This window comes from Scylla paramamosain, unplaced genomic scaffold (genome assembly GCF_035594125.1).
Source record: "Scylla paramamosain isolate STU-SP2022 unplaced genomic scaffold, ASM3559412v1 Contig30, whole genome shotgun sequence".
NCBI classification, from domain to species: Eukaryota; Metazoa; Arthropoda; class Malacostraca; order Decapoda; family Portunidae; genus Scylla; species Scylla paramamosain.
The window spans coordinates 536,166-552,500 of NW_026973695.1; the positions used below are offsets into that span (position 1 = coordinate 536,166).

At 43.5% G+C, this 16,335-nt stretch overlaps 1 protein-coding gene across 17 annotated transcripts in view; it reads right to left on the reverse strand.

Moving 5' to 3' along the window:
- Positions 1–16,335, reverse strand: part of LOC135097726 (GTP-binding protein 10-like) — a 234,894-nt gene that overhangs the window by 127,196 nt on the left and 91,363 nt on the right. For all 17 annotated transcript variants that reach the window (XR_010266067.1, XR_010266080.1, XR_010266069.1 and 14 more), the window contains one exon: positions 53–153. The gene's annotated coding sequence lies outside the window, so the exon portion shown is untranslated. The remainder of the gene's footprint in view (positions 1–52; positions 154–16,335) is intronic.

Consider the following 16,335-nt stretch of genomic DNA (forward strand, 5'->3'; position numbering starts at 1 on the left):
AACCAGTCAGTCCATCGTCTAAACTAAAGATTCGAGCTGTAATGCGTCTTACCTCTCGTTATGCCGGCTGGGAGTGGCGAAGGGGCAACGGTGGGAATCCTTTATCACCTCCCTCCATTTCCGCCCGTGTTCCCTCGAGATTCTACCATAAACCTGTAGGGAAGGAGGAAAAGACCTTGGTAATGAGGGAAGGTACGAGCTCTCTCTCTCTCTCTCTCTCTCTCTCTCTCTCTCTCTCTCTCTCTCTCTCTCTCTCTCTCTCTCTCTCTCTGCTATTCATCACTTCTTAATGTGCTTAATGGAAGAAAATTTCCTGAATACCTAAAAAGTAATCTGACTTCCACAACCTTGCTAAGCCAAAATGTTCATCAGTCACTCCCTACACACCTTAACTCCATGATTCTATGCCTCACTTTCTCTATTAATGGGGGTATTTCTCTATTTTTCATGCATACCTAAGAAGTAGTCTGAATTCATCCTCGTTCTTGCCACACCAAAATGCCTGTGATTCACTTCCTACATATCTTAACTCTATGAATTTTGCTATATCACCTCCTCTATTAATGGAGATATTTTAGACGTGATATCGTGAATTTTGGATAAAGATTCTTGGCTTCGGTTCTCCTCGTCCATCGGGGCAAAGACGGAGCCTCCTAACGAAGAACTCTGGACATGGCATTTGGGAACTGCTACCCTTCCTACCTTGCCACCGTGGCCAGGATTCGAACTGGACCCCCAGAGCCTGCGGTCCCACTGTACCACGGCGGCCACGGATGTGTGAGTTTAAGCTTTATCTATACGCAATTCACCCGAAATAATTACTTGTTAGTGAATATAAGCTGAATAAGTGAATATAAGTGAATATAAGAGAAAAATAGTAATGATAATGTCGTCCATTCATGTGTGTGTGTGTGTGTGTGTGTGTGTGTGTGTGTGTGTGTGTGTGTGTGTGTGTGTGTGTGTGTGTGTGTGTGTGTGTGTGTGTATAGTCACCAGTCAATGTCACAGGAGGGATTCAAGCCAAACTACCTTATGTGGATCTTCTATACTCTCTCTCTCTCTCTCTCTCTCTCTCTCTCTCTCTCTCTCTCTCTCTCTCTCTCTCTCTCTGCTAGATCCATCTCCAGCATCCTCCTTCCCATACACTCATCTCTCCTCTTAACATAGCCACTCCACCTCAGTCCACCTCAGTGTCGCCTCTCCACGTACTAGCATTGCAGCGATCACAAAGGAAGGAATCCATTTCGAAACACAGCATTGATTGGCCTGTGAGAAACGTTTCCAATACCTTGCGTGAGGTGAAGAAATGAACACGACACCGCGAAGCCCAAAGAGGATCTATCGAGTGTCGTGAAGCACCAGTGTATTGTGGCTTTATTCGTGAGGGGCTTTATTTCCTTATTTATGCATTTTCTTTGTCCTCCATAAACAAGGTCAGACATTTATTGGATTTGGTGTCAATTTGGCTAACAATTTTAGTAGTGGCTGTGCCGGTTGCTCGTATCTTTTAAGCTTGAGAGAGAGAGAGAGAGAGAGAGAGAGAGAGAGAGAGAGAGAGAGAGAGAGAGAGAGAGAGAGAGAGAGAGAGAGAGACTGTTCCCATATACCACACATAATAGAAATCCCTGATATTTACATGTTTTTATTTTTTTTTCACGACAATTTCAATTTTTCAATGACAAAGTATGTATAGTATCTTATCATTCATTCCAGCTTGAGTTGTGAGGCTTCGGGCGAACGCAAGGACGGGCAATGAATCAGCGTCTCTCTCTCTCTCTCTCTCTCTCTCTCTCTCTCTCTCTCTCTCTCTCTTGCGGCTCTCGTGCGGCTTGCTGAGTTATTGGCTTAATTTTTGGTGGGGGGCTGAGCAGATTAATTAATATAGCTATCAATAACCAGAAAGTTATCTCGCTATTTATGCAATCAGGCTGAGTGGCACAGATTATTACCGCGGATTAGGGGCAGAAGGAACAGAAGGAGGAGGAGGAGGAGGAGGAGGAGGAGGAGGAGGAGGAGGAGGAGGAAAGTAACCACAGGAACACAAAGGATGAACAAACAACGCATGCAAAGTTAGCAACACAATATCAAGTTTAATAAAAGTTTCCCTTCCCTCGCAAACCTTACTCTTCTCTGTGTTGTTATGGAAAAGTCTCTCTCTCTCTCTCTCTCTCTCTCTCTCTCTCTCTCTCTCTCTCTCTCTCTGACAGTGTGTTTTCAAAATGCTCACGTCAACTATTCTTTTGCCACGGTGGGTATTGTTAAAGGAAGGAAAAGAAGCAGCGAATAAAAATCTCTGTATATCCACAAAGTCACTCGTTTCAGAACCCCACGCTCTCCCCCACAAGCCTTGGCCTTCGTTACACACACGCTCGCTCTCTCTCTCTCTCTCTCTCTCTCTCTCTCTCTCTCTCTCTCTCTCTCTCTCTCTCTCTCTCTCTCTCTCTCTCTCTCTCTCTCTCTCTCTCTCTCTCGACATGTAAAGTTTGGAGCATTCAAACAAGCGGGAAAAGAAAATCCACGGACGTGAAAATTCTTTAAGGGCACCAAGCACTGATGAAAATTAGACAATTACAACTAAACGGCAGAGAGACGCTGGCACAACACACTCCATGGCTTATATCACGTGCTGAATGTATCGTTAAATACGAGTATAAGCTAACGAAATTACGTATTGCATAGTTTGTACTGCTTGAGCACAGCCTGGCTCGAGGTTCTAGATAAGTTTTATAGTACAGGAATTAGGTTTCAAGACATTTCTCCTCGTTATTCTGGATATTCTCTTTGGACAGCTCTTTTTCTTTTTTTTTTTTTTTTTTTTTGACTTGGCATCTTCAGTGGGCCTCTTTTTTTCCGCCGTCTATGGTTGCCCTTTGCCAGAAACCCTCTCAGAGCAGGAAAAATACACTGTAAGGAGATATTCACGGTATGCATTTATCATATCAAAGTGGAAACACATACACATAACAAGCAACTTTTTTTCTTTTTTTTTTTTTTTTTTTTTTTTACTCTCTCGAACGCTTCACTATCCTGGGTGGCGGTTCCCTTCCTCACACCAACCCGACGGGACACACACAATCGTGAGCCGTCCCTTAGACTAGACCAGCTAACTTATAAATGTGGCTTCACTTGACCCGGTAACCTGAAGCGGCGATTGTGGCACAGGGTTGTCACGGGAATCTGCCATGCATATTCAAACTGAGAGCTTTTGGTGTAATCCACTTGTTTGTAGGTTTGCTGGGAAGCATAACTCTGGAATACAAAGATGATGCGTCCAGCCTTCAGTACCTATCGTCACCATGCCACAGTAATTCCTCAGAACTTATTATATATGTACGTAGGAGAGGCTGTCTGATGTTATTTGCGTTAACATGAGCACCATAACTCTGGAAGGAAAGCCAATAAGTTTTGCATTCCATTTCTACGGTGCGCATACGACAAATATTCAAAATGTACACCGATGAAAGCATAAGAGAAAGCTCACTGGTGTCTGGTGTTACAAATTGCGTTTATCTTAGTAGCATAACTCTGGTGGAAAAAAAAATAATAATAATTTAACCTTTCATCACTAAGAAGACCATACGAGAAACCTACAGAACTATACGAGTGAAAGCATAAGAGAACGGTCACTGAACCCTGCCATTACTAAGCCCGCTCACTACACAAGTACTACCTCCAAAACAGGCGATTTTATCATCAATTCAGTACGCAGGCGAAGGATTCAAGTGCAACTGTGGCAGCTAAAACCGAGCGAACTGTCCGATAAGGCAAGACCGGTCGACCGCATTCTTTTCCGCAATTCCAGTGTTCTAAATCTATCACGGCATGTTAAAAAGGGCTGAGAAATCCTCCGGTCTGGCCCAGCAGCACTCCCCTGAGCTGGGAACCCGGATTACTGTGGGAGAGAACCATTGTTACAGCAGGTGGTGGCGGTGTAAGCTGGCTGGCACTTGAGACGCAATTTACTACAACCTTTTAGGGAGAGAGAGAGAGAGAGAGAGAGAGAGAGAGAGAGAGAGAGAGAGAGAGAGAGAGAGAGAGAGAGAGAGAGAGAGAGAGAGAGAGAGAGAGAGAGAGAGAGAGAGAGAGAGAGAGAGAGAGAGAGAGAGAGAGAGAGAGAGAGAGAGAGAGAGAGAGAGAGAGAGAGAGAGAGAGAGAGAGAGAGAGAGACATATAGACAGGCAGAGGGAGAAAAGGTCTAGTTTATGGAAGTGTTATTGGCAGGCAGGCAGACAGACAAACAAATGGACTCAAACAAACACACACACACACACACACACACACACACACACACACACACACACACACACACACACACACACACACACACACACACACACTGCATTCTGTTACAGGGTACTACTTTAATATTTTCCACAGCTAAAGTTGAAAGTTAAAAATGAAGAGTGGCAAGAAGGCCATAAATATTACGAAATTATGAGAGAGAGAGAGAGAGAGAGAGAGAGAGAGAGAGAGAGAGAGAGAGAGAGAGAGAGAGAGAGAGAGAGAGAGAGAGAGAGAGAGAGAGAAGGGGGGAGAAGGAGGGCAGGCAGAGACAAACAGACAGACAGAGAGACAGACAGCAACAGGGAAGAGTAACCTTGCACACGCTCGTTGGAAAAGAAATTGACACAGTGGTTGAAAAATGCTGAAAACTGTTATTTCTTCAGTGACTTCGGAAAAATATATTCCCATCTTCAAACAGCAGAAAATTATTCCACCGTAAAACAGAAGGTCTTGCTCCCACGTCTGCCGTGAGAGAGGTAAGAGAGAAAGGGATCTGGCCAATGAGAGAGAAGTATAGTAAAATTCTTTCTACGTGGGGTGCTGTGATCATTGCATTACCATGTCATAGTAAAGACACAAGAAAAATACGTACGAAAAATGAGAAGCACAGTAAAATTCTTTGTGCATACATCTACTATGAGAGATAAGGAAGGAAGAGAAGTGGACAATGAGAAATAAACACAGTAAAATTCCTTGTGCGCCGGCGTGTTGTGGTAACATTAGGATGTTACAGAAAAGCCACACAGAACAAACTAGATAACAAGAGAATGAGAAGCAGGATGAAATTGTTTGTATATCTGAGGATTGTGAGGATTCAGTTTCAATATTTTATAGAAACATCTACCACATTCTTACACGCCTCAGAAAATATACAAAAAACTCAAGGAAATTTTTTTATAATGAACACTAAGAAAAAAAAAACAACCTCAAAAACAATATGTAACATTGCTCGTAGAGACTCAAAATTATGTATTACAAGCAATTTAACTAAGAATTCATCGTCATTCCGGTCTAGGTTTGTGTTCTACTTTCATCAGGGATTCCCATGTTCATAATTCAGATCTGTATCTACAACTGTGTAAGATAAACACGCTTTTCCCTTGATAATGCGATTCATATCTCTGGAATTATCCCTAATGTCTATAATAAACTGTGATGTTAATTGGAGGCGTTAGTTGCTGCTATTAATCATATTTTTATTTCTCCTCAGGCACTTGTGTAAGAAACTTCGTATTATATTTTATTTTTCAGAGCACCACTGCTGTTGTAACTCACTTAATATATTTCGTCATGTGTCGCAGGTATACTTTTCCTTTCCTTTCCCTCCTTTGATTAGAGCGCCTTCGTATAAAATGTAAGTTGTTACCGCCGTTACTCTGCTACCTCTCATACTCCTTCAATGGCCGCTGTCGTTACGAAGTTAAATTAACGAGCCAACTTTCACACCAACAATAACTTCACTCCCGTCTTCCTCGCCGTACCCCCGTTCCACCTCCTTTCCTTTCCCCTTTCGCTCTCACACTCAACACGAACAAAATTCTGAGTTCATTAAAGCAACAAACAAGTTTAAGACATTTTTCCCTGTCTTTTACCCTGAGACGCCTACGCCCGCCTGCTAAACTCGCCTCCATGACTATTACACCGAGCCACTCTCCCAATTGCCGCGTCTGCTGAAGTGTTTCTATCTGCATGCATTCCTGTGTGATATTTTCCTCACTGCCTCGCACGTGCTGACTGGCGGCAGACAAGCACTGGGTAAGAATATTAGATCAATATTCTTGACAGTACTACACAGTTACTTATTTAATTCCCACCGTGAAACACATACACCCGATGTTTTCACGCTAACCGTTCTTCTGATCTTGCTAACTGTGTGCCTCTCCTCCTCAAAGTATTTATTCTGCCACACTCACTTCCACTGTGTCTGGCGTTTACTGTCAGTCTAAAATCCTGTGATCGCTTTGAAATCTATCACTTGTCAGGTTTTGCACGCAGGCTGTCAGCAGATCAAAAGACTGAAGGTGGAGGGAAAATGACAAAAATTGTGGATAAAAGACTTCTTCTTCTTCGTCTTCTTGATGTTGCAATGTGCTCTGTGAAATCATCGTGCAGGAGGTGATGGAGAAATATTATTCTCTTATGAGTACAAAAGAAAGGGAATGCCACACAATGATACAATTTTCTCTCATGGAAGATAATATGAGAGGGCAAAAAGAGACTATTTTGCATGTGGACAGTTCCTTTGATTGCAGTTATTTGTCAGCGTGATGCGTGCAGAGCAGTAGAGAAGTAGTGTAGGTAACAGAACAGTTTGTACAAATACAACAAAATCTCTTTCTATTCAAGTGTTGCAGCAAGGAAAAAGTATTTCGCCTTTCGAGAGTTCCTTTGAGTTGTCAATGTAACACGCAGGCAACACACCAGGGAGCAGGAAAGCAGTCACGGTATTAGGATAGTTTGTACACGTGCAACACAAGCTCTTTCTGTTTAAGCGTTGCAGCAAGAAGGGGAGGAACACGTGCCTTTGATTACGGTCGAGGAAACATGGTGTATGTACAGCTCTACCCCCGTGAGTCAGGCTAAAAATACATCCACTCGTATTCCAATTAGTTTGAACAGTGAATGAAAAAGAACGCCTGCTCTTAATTATAACCTCATTACTGTGTTCCATTAATTTTGAAAGACGTGACCGAGACAATTAACATGATGTGAATAATGAAGTAATATTGAGAGGGTCGTTTCAGCGTTACTTCCTTATCATAGGGACAGAGGAGGGAGTGTTTGGTACTTACAATATGACTGCCGTGATTAACAGTACAGTGACTACCATAAGCATTACTAAAACAAATTCTGATCTGGGAGAAGAGAGGTCATTTCAAGGTTACTCTCCTATATTATGGGGAGTGTCGAACTTACAGTATGACTAACTGCTGGGATTAGCGATACGATCACTATCATAAGCATTACTAAAAAAATATGAATCAGCAAGCATTCTTAAACATATTTCAAAGTCCCTTCCTTGTTATGGAGATGCACGAACGAATATTTGGCACTTGCAATATGACTAACACCTGTAATCAGTAATACGATGATTACCATAAACATTACCAAAATCAATTCTGAATCGGAAAAGCTTTCTTAAACACACACACACACACACACACACACACACACACACACACACACACACACACACACACACACACACACACACACACACACACACACACACACACACACACAGAGGACTGAGACACAATGAAATGACTGCAGGCAACTTGACCCGCACTCGACTTAAAGACAACACTCGTGCCTTCTTCCCTTGCCAAGCACCTTCACCTCTCTAACACTTTGCATTATTGTCTCTTTTCATTAACTAGCACTCACTGGGGAGCAAGAGAAGGACGAGGAAGAGAAGAACGAGGAGGAGGAGAAGGAGAAAGAGGAGGAGGAAGAGGAAGAGGACGAACATCTGCTTGTGTCTCAGATTATGATTCCGTTAAATTATTCTCTCTCTCTCTCTCTCTCTCTCTCTCTCTCTCTCTCTCTCTCTCTCTCTCTCTCTCTCTCACCATCCCGCCACTCCTCTCGTGGCCAGATCACATGCAAGATACAAAAAGTTCAAGGGTGGTTGGCTCACGAGTAAGGCAAGTCAGTGAGCTACATACGAGTACTCTACCTCAGCTTGGCACACACACAGGAGGTGACAGTGGTGGTGATGGTGGTGGTGATGGTGATTAGGTAGCGGTGCGGTGTTGTGTTGTCATGATGATGAAGAAGGTAATACTAATAATGGTGATGATGATGAGTGTTTTTTTTTTAATGATAATGCGTTTTGAGTCCTTCTTTTTTGTCAGTCTATATTAAGTTTTAGTACATAAGAATGAAAGAAAGCCTACAAGAAGCCACTAGGTCTACACGTGGCAGTTCCTGTACAAAATATGCGCACCTACTTCCACCAGTCATCCCCTTCCATAACGAGAACAGAAAGCTTTGTCGTAACGCAATTTCCAAGAAGATAGAAACAAGTGGAAAATCCCCAAGAAAAAGAGTTTAAAAGAGTTTAAAATTACCACGATCATTTATCACAGTGCATTCGACGTCCCACAAAGAGAAGCCCTGAGCTCTGCAAGACATAAGAATACTCCTGGACTTAGTGTAGATTTGCACTCATGTGGTGAGCGGTAATCCCTGCAGGAAGGCCAGTGTTTAAGAGGCGGTGCAGTGTGAAATAGCGGCTCGGGGATCGTACACTTAAGCAAAATTAGGTGTACAAAGGGCGGGAGCTTTGCGGGGCTTGTAAAAATGGTAAGTGGCCCGTAAATGTTAAGGTAAATAAATAAATAAAAAGGTTAGTTGTGTATTTTGTAGGAGCAGTTGTGGGTATTTCGTTCTGTAATAATGAGCCTGACCTAATGAGAGAGAGAGAGAGAGAGAGAGAGAGAGAGAGAGAGAGAGAGAGAGAGAGAGAGAGAGAGAGAGAGAGAGAGAGAGAGAGAGAGAGAATATCTTTCCATCTGTGTATGTATTTATGTATCTGTCTGTCTGTCTGTCCAGCCTGTGCTTATCTGTCAGTCTGTCTGTTTCATATCACCCCTCCCTCTCTCTCTCTCTCTCTCTCTCTCTCTCTCTCTCTCTCTCTCTCTCTCTCTCTCTCTCGTTAAGGTAATTATTGCAAAACAAACTATGCATTCTACTGGTGCTAATGAGTGTGCAGTTTTCCCGCTTCACGTCGACGAGTCAAAGTTGCTGTACCCACACTTCGTATTTCACTCGCCTTGAAAAAAAAAAAAAAAAAAAACTGTCAGGTAATATACTACTTTTTTTTATTATTCTTATTTCTTTAAGTCGTTTTGAACCTTAACTTTTGAAACTAAAGATTTTTTTTTCTTTTTTTCTTTTGTTTCCTGAGAATGAAAGGCGTATTGTGCTTTTTCCTCAGAACTTTTTCCCTTGCCAGTCATTCTTTGTGTAATCATTAATTATGTTTCTTTTTTTTTTTTTTTCCTTTCGCTGCTGGTGTGTTTTGCTCAGAATACGAATATGTAACAGCTGAAAATATTTGTACCTGTTATTGTCTCTTGAGGTGTGGTATTTCTGGTATTTCCGTGTGGTATTTTGGTGTATTAACAACATAATATCAAAGGAAAATAAGGAAAGTTGCCGTAACGTAAGACCTAAGTGTGGCGGTTCCTGTATCAAACCATCCTACCTGTTTCCATTTATCATCTCCATCCATAAATTTGTCTAATCTTAAAGACTGGAGGGTTTTCATGTGTTTGTTGTCCGCTATCATTTCAGTTTCACCAAGTGCTTGATAAAAATAGACAAAAATCTGAAAACTAAGTAGTCATTTGCAACGCAGACAGAGCTGTACTTCCTGCAACAACCTCCAATGCTTTATAAACATTAAATATCTATAAGCAAAGGTTCCGGCGACCACAAAATGATAAGTATTTTATAAGCAATGAATAATATACATGAGTGATAAATAATTTTGCATGTGTTATGTGAAAAACAATATAGTGCAAGCAGATGGAGACCTCAAGCCTCGAGCCTCGTCTGCCTGCGTCTTCAAACCGGTGCAAAATGACGCCAGGATTGCGTGCATGTAGCCTGAAACGGTGAATAGGAATGTAGCTTACAGGGCGTCCTCAATCATCTACAGCATACCTCTGAGACCTTGATTCGCCCTACACTGATGAGAGAATTGACGACGAGAAGTGCAAAATGATGGCTCAGTTCTCCATCACTCTGGGGCTAGAGACCTCACAGAACCCAAGGCAAGGGAGAGAAAGATCAATCCGTGTTGCTCGCTAAAGACCCTGGGACATGAACCCTTGTCGTCGAGAACTGTGAAATGACGACTCAGCTCTCTGGTACCATGGCTTAAAGACCTTAGGGATTCAAGGCAAGGGGGAGAGAGAGGTCAAGCTGTGCTCCTCGTTAAATATCCTGAAACATGAAACACTGATGACAGGTCCCGAGCGGCGAAGAACTGAGGGTGATCAATGAAGCCGCAAGGAGGCATCGCCCTCATCGACAAGCACACGAGCAAACCTCTCCGCCTTGACGAGGACCTTCAGCTTCTCCCTCCAACTGTGTTTCCAGTGACGGAATGTGATGGGGAAGGGAACAAAGGCCCCTTCCTGCCAGCCACATGAAGACCTCCACTGCCTATATATATACTGGACAGTTTGGTCTGCGAGCCTCACTCCTTTGATGAAGCCCGCGGGGTGACACTGCTGAGGAATACAGTGTTCGCTTCTCAGCCCGTGTTCCTTTCGCCGCCCGCCCGCCTGTAGTTATTGTTGTCGTTGTTATTGTTGTTGTTTTTTTGTGAATGGACTTTTCTTTATATTTTCAAGCCCAACGACTCGAAACTCTATAAATGAAGAAATAGTTTAGTAACCCCAAATAATCAGTCTCTAGTTTACCGTACAGGAGTGGAAGGCAGAAGAGAAAGGGAGAAAACACGAAGAGGACTGAGAACCCTTCCTTGGTGACTAACATTTTTCCTCCCGCGAACTAAAGGGGAAGCGGAAAAGTAAGATTGGGGCTGTGGGTGTTTGGAGATGCGTGGGTGAAGCGAGGATGGAAATATGGTACAGTCGCTATAGTGAAGGAAATAGACCTCGATATTTTAGTCCTTAGAGGGAGCAAGGTAAAAGTCACACGGGGGAGGCGAGGTTTAGTTGAAATGGATAAAATCAGAGTTGGCAGAAAGGAAGGAAGGAAGGAAGGAAGGAAGCATTGCACAGTGTGGGTGTGTACATAATGCTCTAGATGCTGTGAAGGATGTTTCGTTGCAAAGATAGAGATGTTGCAAAGACAGAGAAAGTTAACTAATTAAGGATCTGGTGAGACTGTCATTACTGTTAGCAGTAGTAGTAGAAGTAGTAGTAGTAGTAGTAGTAGTAGTAGTAGTAGTAGTAGTAGTAGTAGTAGTAGTAGTAGTAGTAGTAGTAGTAGTATAATCATCATCATATATCTATTCTACATTCATAACAACAACAAAAACAAAAAGAATAGGACTAACATTAAGGAAACGAGAGAGAGAGAGAGAGAGAGAGAGAGAGAGAGAGAGAGAGAGAGAGAGAGAGAGAGAGAGAGAGAGAGAGAGAGGGTAACAATAGGAAAGAACCAATTGCGGTGAATCGAAATGACTGGCGGTGATGCGACGACGCTTGTAGCTGATAAACCACGACTCGACGCCACCATACGAGAGAGAGAGAGAGAGAGAGAGAGAGAGAGAGAGAGAGAGAGAGAGAGAGAGAGAGAGAGAGAGAGAGAGAGAGATTGGGTGATGGAAATTGTGCATCTCTTTTTTCTTTTCACTTACTAAAAAAAAAGGTCAAAGAGAGTGAGAGAAAGAAAACTAAAAAAAAAAATGTAGCTTCATTAAGTCAACCTCCACCTAAAAAAGAGAAGGAAGAAAGGAAGGAAAAGAGTGTGAAAGGAAGAGAAAAGCTTCCCTGTATTTTCCCGTGGAGATGCAAGGAGGAAAAATCAACAGACGAGGTCACACACAAAAAGTTTCGCTGAAGGAGTGCGAGTTAAGTCTTTCAGTGAGTGCCTAAAGTAGAGACTCAAAGTGGATGTGTGAGGAGGAGGAGGAGGAGGAGGAGGAGGAGGAGGAGGAGGAGGAGGAGGAGGAAGAAGAAAAAGAAGACGACGACGGAGACGGAGAGGAGGAGACAGACCGCTGTGACTTGCCCCTTGAACAGACCTGAGTAGGAATGTAAATATAGTTTCCTTAATGAGAGAAAGACTAGGAATGGGAATGACTGGAATTGCTTTCATTGTCGGTGTGGTGTTGACGATAAGAGGTGGGTTGGAATACTCAGAGGGTCATCTATAGATCTACTGGTATTCTGGAGCTTCTGTTACGGACATGTGTTTGTTTCAATCACTCTTGTTGCATCCCTTATACAGTTTCATGACCTCTTTTAGATCCTCTCTTAATCTACGCGGTGAGAGTGGTGTGTGAGTGCAGCTTTTGTAATTGACAAGGGAGAGAGGAGGAAGTGAGAGGTTCATCATAGCCGCTAACGTCTTTAGGAGCAGGGAATCTAAATTTGACAAGCAAAATAGGAGGAGAAAGTCAAAAGGAAGACCAAGAAATGAGTTTAAGGATGGCTTGGTGAGATGGATTGCAGTGGTGAGAGTATCTGTTATAAATGTCGACGGAGATGAGACAGTGAGTGGTCTTCCATAGCAGGCAGTCTTTTAGGGCAGGGTACAATGATGATGATGATGATGATGATGATGATGATGATGATGATGATGATGATGATGATGATGATGACGATGATGAGTAGCAAGTCATCCCAGGACTAAATTGAAAGCCTGATTGAAAACCTTTTTTTCTCCTTGTTTGTTTAGAAGCGGCAATTAAGCGGACTTCTTTTTTTATATAATTTTTGGCAGCTTTCAGTTCAGCCTCCCTTGCGCGTGTAAAAATATCTGTATTGCGAAAATATTCCGTGAAAGAGGAGTTCATCTGGCTCCCTGAAGTTTTCTCAAGTTGACATTCAGAAGTCTGTCTCTTTTGTACCCTTCGATTTACGTAGAGAGAGAAGAAAGAAAAAGAAAGTGATGTGCTGGAAGCAGGACGCATCTTTCTCCTTGAGATTCAGATGAGTTTGAGTCCTCTTATTTTTTACGGCCTCCACAATACCTTCCTTCTCGGTACGGGTCCCTAGGTTAATGTGGCAGATAATCACCTGTTCATCTTCACTTTTGTTTGTTAGATGAAGGCAAATCCGAGATCCTGAACACTGCCATGGGTTCCCTTACTGCCTGGCCGGTGGAGACGTGAGACGTGGCGGGAGTGAGGAGAAGCAATGAGCGCAAGGAAGGTTCACGCCACTGGCTTGCTTTACCAACAATATTTCAAGTACCAAGATGAGAGAGAGAGAGAGAGAGAGAGAGAGAGAGAGAGAGAGAGAGAGAGAGAGAGAGAGAGAGAGAGAGGGGGGGTTCCTTCATTAAAAAAAATGCAGATAACGATAAATATATGTTTTTCCGCCGGCATCCCCCCTCCGTTCCTCACCGTGCCTTATCTGACGGCTGACTCCCTGACGCTGCCTTTGTTGGGTCGATGCCAGGCGCCTTGAGCCCTGGGGTGCCCGGCAAGCGCTGCCTGTACGACACTCCAGCTTCGAGAAATCATTCACCACATTTGGCTCGTGCGTCTCGTTGAGAAATATGAACTCAGTGAAGATGCTCGGAACCTAGCGGAACCACTCAGAGAAAGGTCTTCGGGGTAGTCAAACATTAAGGATTAAATCAAAAGTTGCCTTAAGTTTAGCCTGAGTCTGGTTGGGGTAGTAAAACATACTTCTCTTAAAGCAAACTACACCGCTCTGGCTTCGTCTTCAGCGATATTATCTGAGAAAGATCTTCAGGATAGTCTAACATTAAGGATAAGATCAAAAGTCCAGTAAGTCTTGAACGAATCTGGCTGGGGTGGTATAAAACTACCTCTTAAAGTGAACTAGTGAACTACACAGGTCTGGCTTCGTCCTCCATTGATATTATTCAGAGGAAGATTTATTTAGAGGAAGGTTCTCATGACATTCTAGCATTGCCGATTGCACCAAAAGTTTCACCAAGTCTTGGGCAAGTCTGGCTGGAGTGGTATAACTGTAATCTACTCCTCTTATGGCGAACTACACAGCTTCGTCCTCCAGTTCACAGCAGCGATACAGTGGGTGGTGCCGTGGGAAGGTAAACATGCTTCAGTGCAGGGAACGCCGAAGATCCCTTGGCACCGTCAGGCCGCATCTATCGTCTTAATTAACCTGGAAAGGTGCAACGTTAGATACGTGATCATGAAATTATTCTGCAGGAAGTGGATAATGTTTAGCGCGGGATATCACCAGCTGGATCCGAAATGTGGACGGTGGGACGTTTTCCAGGTGACGATTTCTTAGTGTTTTAACGTAGAGGGTGTTTGAAAAGAGACATTTAAAGAAAAAGTTTGGATAATGTGGATTATGTTTACCGCGAGATATCACCAGTTGAGTCTGTAATATTATTGATGGGACGCTTATGAAGTATTGATTTTTGTGTGCTTTAATGGAAACAAGATTTGAAAAGCGACATTGATGGATAAATTTGGAAAGTAATAACACATGCAGAAGTGACACGGTAATGAAGTCAAAATGTTTAATTGGTTGTGTGGCAGACAGACCGTACGGCAACAACAACAACCACAACATCAAAACATTTTGGCAATTCTACGAGTGATGAGTGTGTTGCGGTAATTGGCACACAAAGGTTATGCAAAACAGCGCAACATAGTTTTGGAATAAGAACGCAAAATGAGAGAACAGAAGCAAAGGTGGCGGTTGCCCTCACACAAAGCAACTTACTCAACACACACACACACACACACACACACACACACACACACACACACACACACACACACACACACACACACACACACACACACACACACACACACACACACACACACACACACACACAGAGAGAGAGAGAGAGAGAGAGAGAGAGAGAGAGAGAGAGAGAGAGAGAGAGAGAGAGAGAGAGAGAGAGAGAGCAAATAGGTAAGGAAATACGGAAACACTCAAATGGCGAAGCGATTGAAATCTAATTTGCTTTAAAAAGAAAGGAAGGCAATTGGTGAACGTCACTGCACTGCCCTGAAAACTCTACACGGATGCAAATCAGGCTAACAAAGGCAGAAGAATTTACCATAAGAACAACTATACAAGGTGACATGTCTTGCAGTATCATTAAAAGAAGAAGAAAAAAATAATCAATCAGATACAAAAAATATAACAAAATTTGACCCATTGGGAACCATTTATAAATTAGTTATGGAAATGCTGACAAACATGAAGACAAACGTCAATGTGAGGTTGTCGAGGCGCCCATGAAAAGCGACAAATCCAGTCAACATTTTGTAACGGAAGACTGCCCTCCTAAAGGCTGCGTGAGGCAAGAGAGGCAGCGCGAGGCAACTTTGAAGTGGGCTCAACGAAACTGGGGAGAAGATCGTGCATGTATGTACGTAAATGGCAGTGAGTGAGTGTGGGAGTGAGACAGTGTGTGAATGAATGCTTTTGGGGAGCACTGGATAGGAAGTAATATACAGAAGACTCCATACTTGATGAAGCTGTTTTCCTACCTATATTTCTAACAAAAATTAACAGAAAAGACATCTGCCGCGGTGTGCTGCTTCCCTCTCTGAAGGGAGAGGGTTGTGGGGTGCTGGTGGCTTGGTGGTGGCGGGGGTTGGGGCGGGCAGGTGAGATGTGGTTGTTGATCGCTTGTTGATGTCGGAGATGGAGGTGGGCAGTTGAGGTGGGGCGGCTGCGGGTGGTGGCGAGGGGGGTGATGTGGGTGGGAGAGCGGCAGCGAGGTGGACTGAACACTGTCGTCCTCCGTAGTCATCTTGCTCAGCCGCTGGGATTTCTCTGATCCCCACCAGACCTGCCAGTGGGGGTGTGTTCACCAAACCTCCTGCCAGTCAATCTTACTGGGCAGGGCGATGGTAGCCTGTGTGGTGGGGGTGGGGGGTGGAAGGGGGAAGCATGCTGGGTAACAAGGGCGAGGGAGTCCAGGATGCCAAGTGTTTCCAGCCGCACGCTTTGCTTCCTTTATGTATCCACGATGCCCTTGTAAGTGTGGAACTCACTCCTTTGCCTGAGGATCATCTCCATCAGGACTTCTGGGGAGTTAGACAGAAGCTCTTCCCGTACGGCGGTGTTCTCTCTCTCTCTCTCTCTCTCTCTCTCTCTGAGTAGTTACTGGAGAGCCAGCGAAACTCTGTCTCTGTCTCTCGGATTAGTTACTGGAGAGCCAGCGAAAGATGAAAGGTACAAGCTGTCCTGCCATTACAATTTTAACAAATTAATCGTAAATATCAGGATTTTGTCTATTTCCAAGAAGTCTCAATTATCAGAAAGAGAGAGAGAGAGAGAGAGAGAGAGAGAGAGAGAGAGAGAGGGGGACTACGAATGGGGTGATAGGGAGGGGGATATGAGAAATGTAGAAAAAAGGAGGGAGTCAGGATAG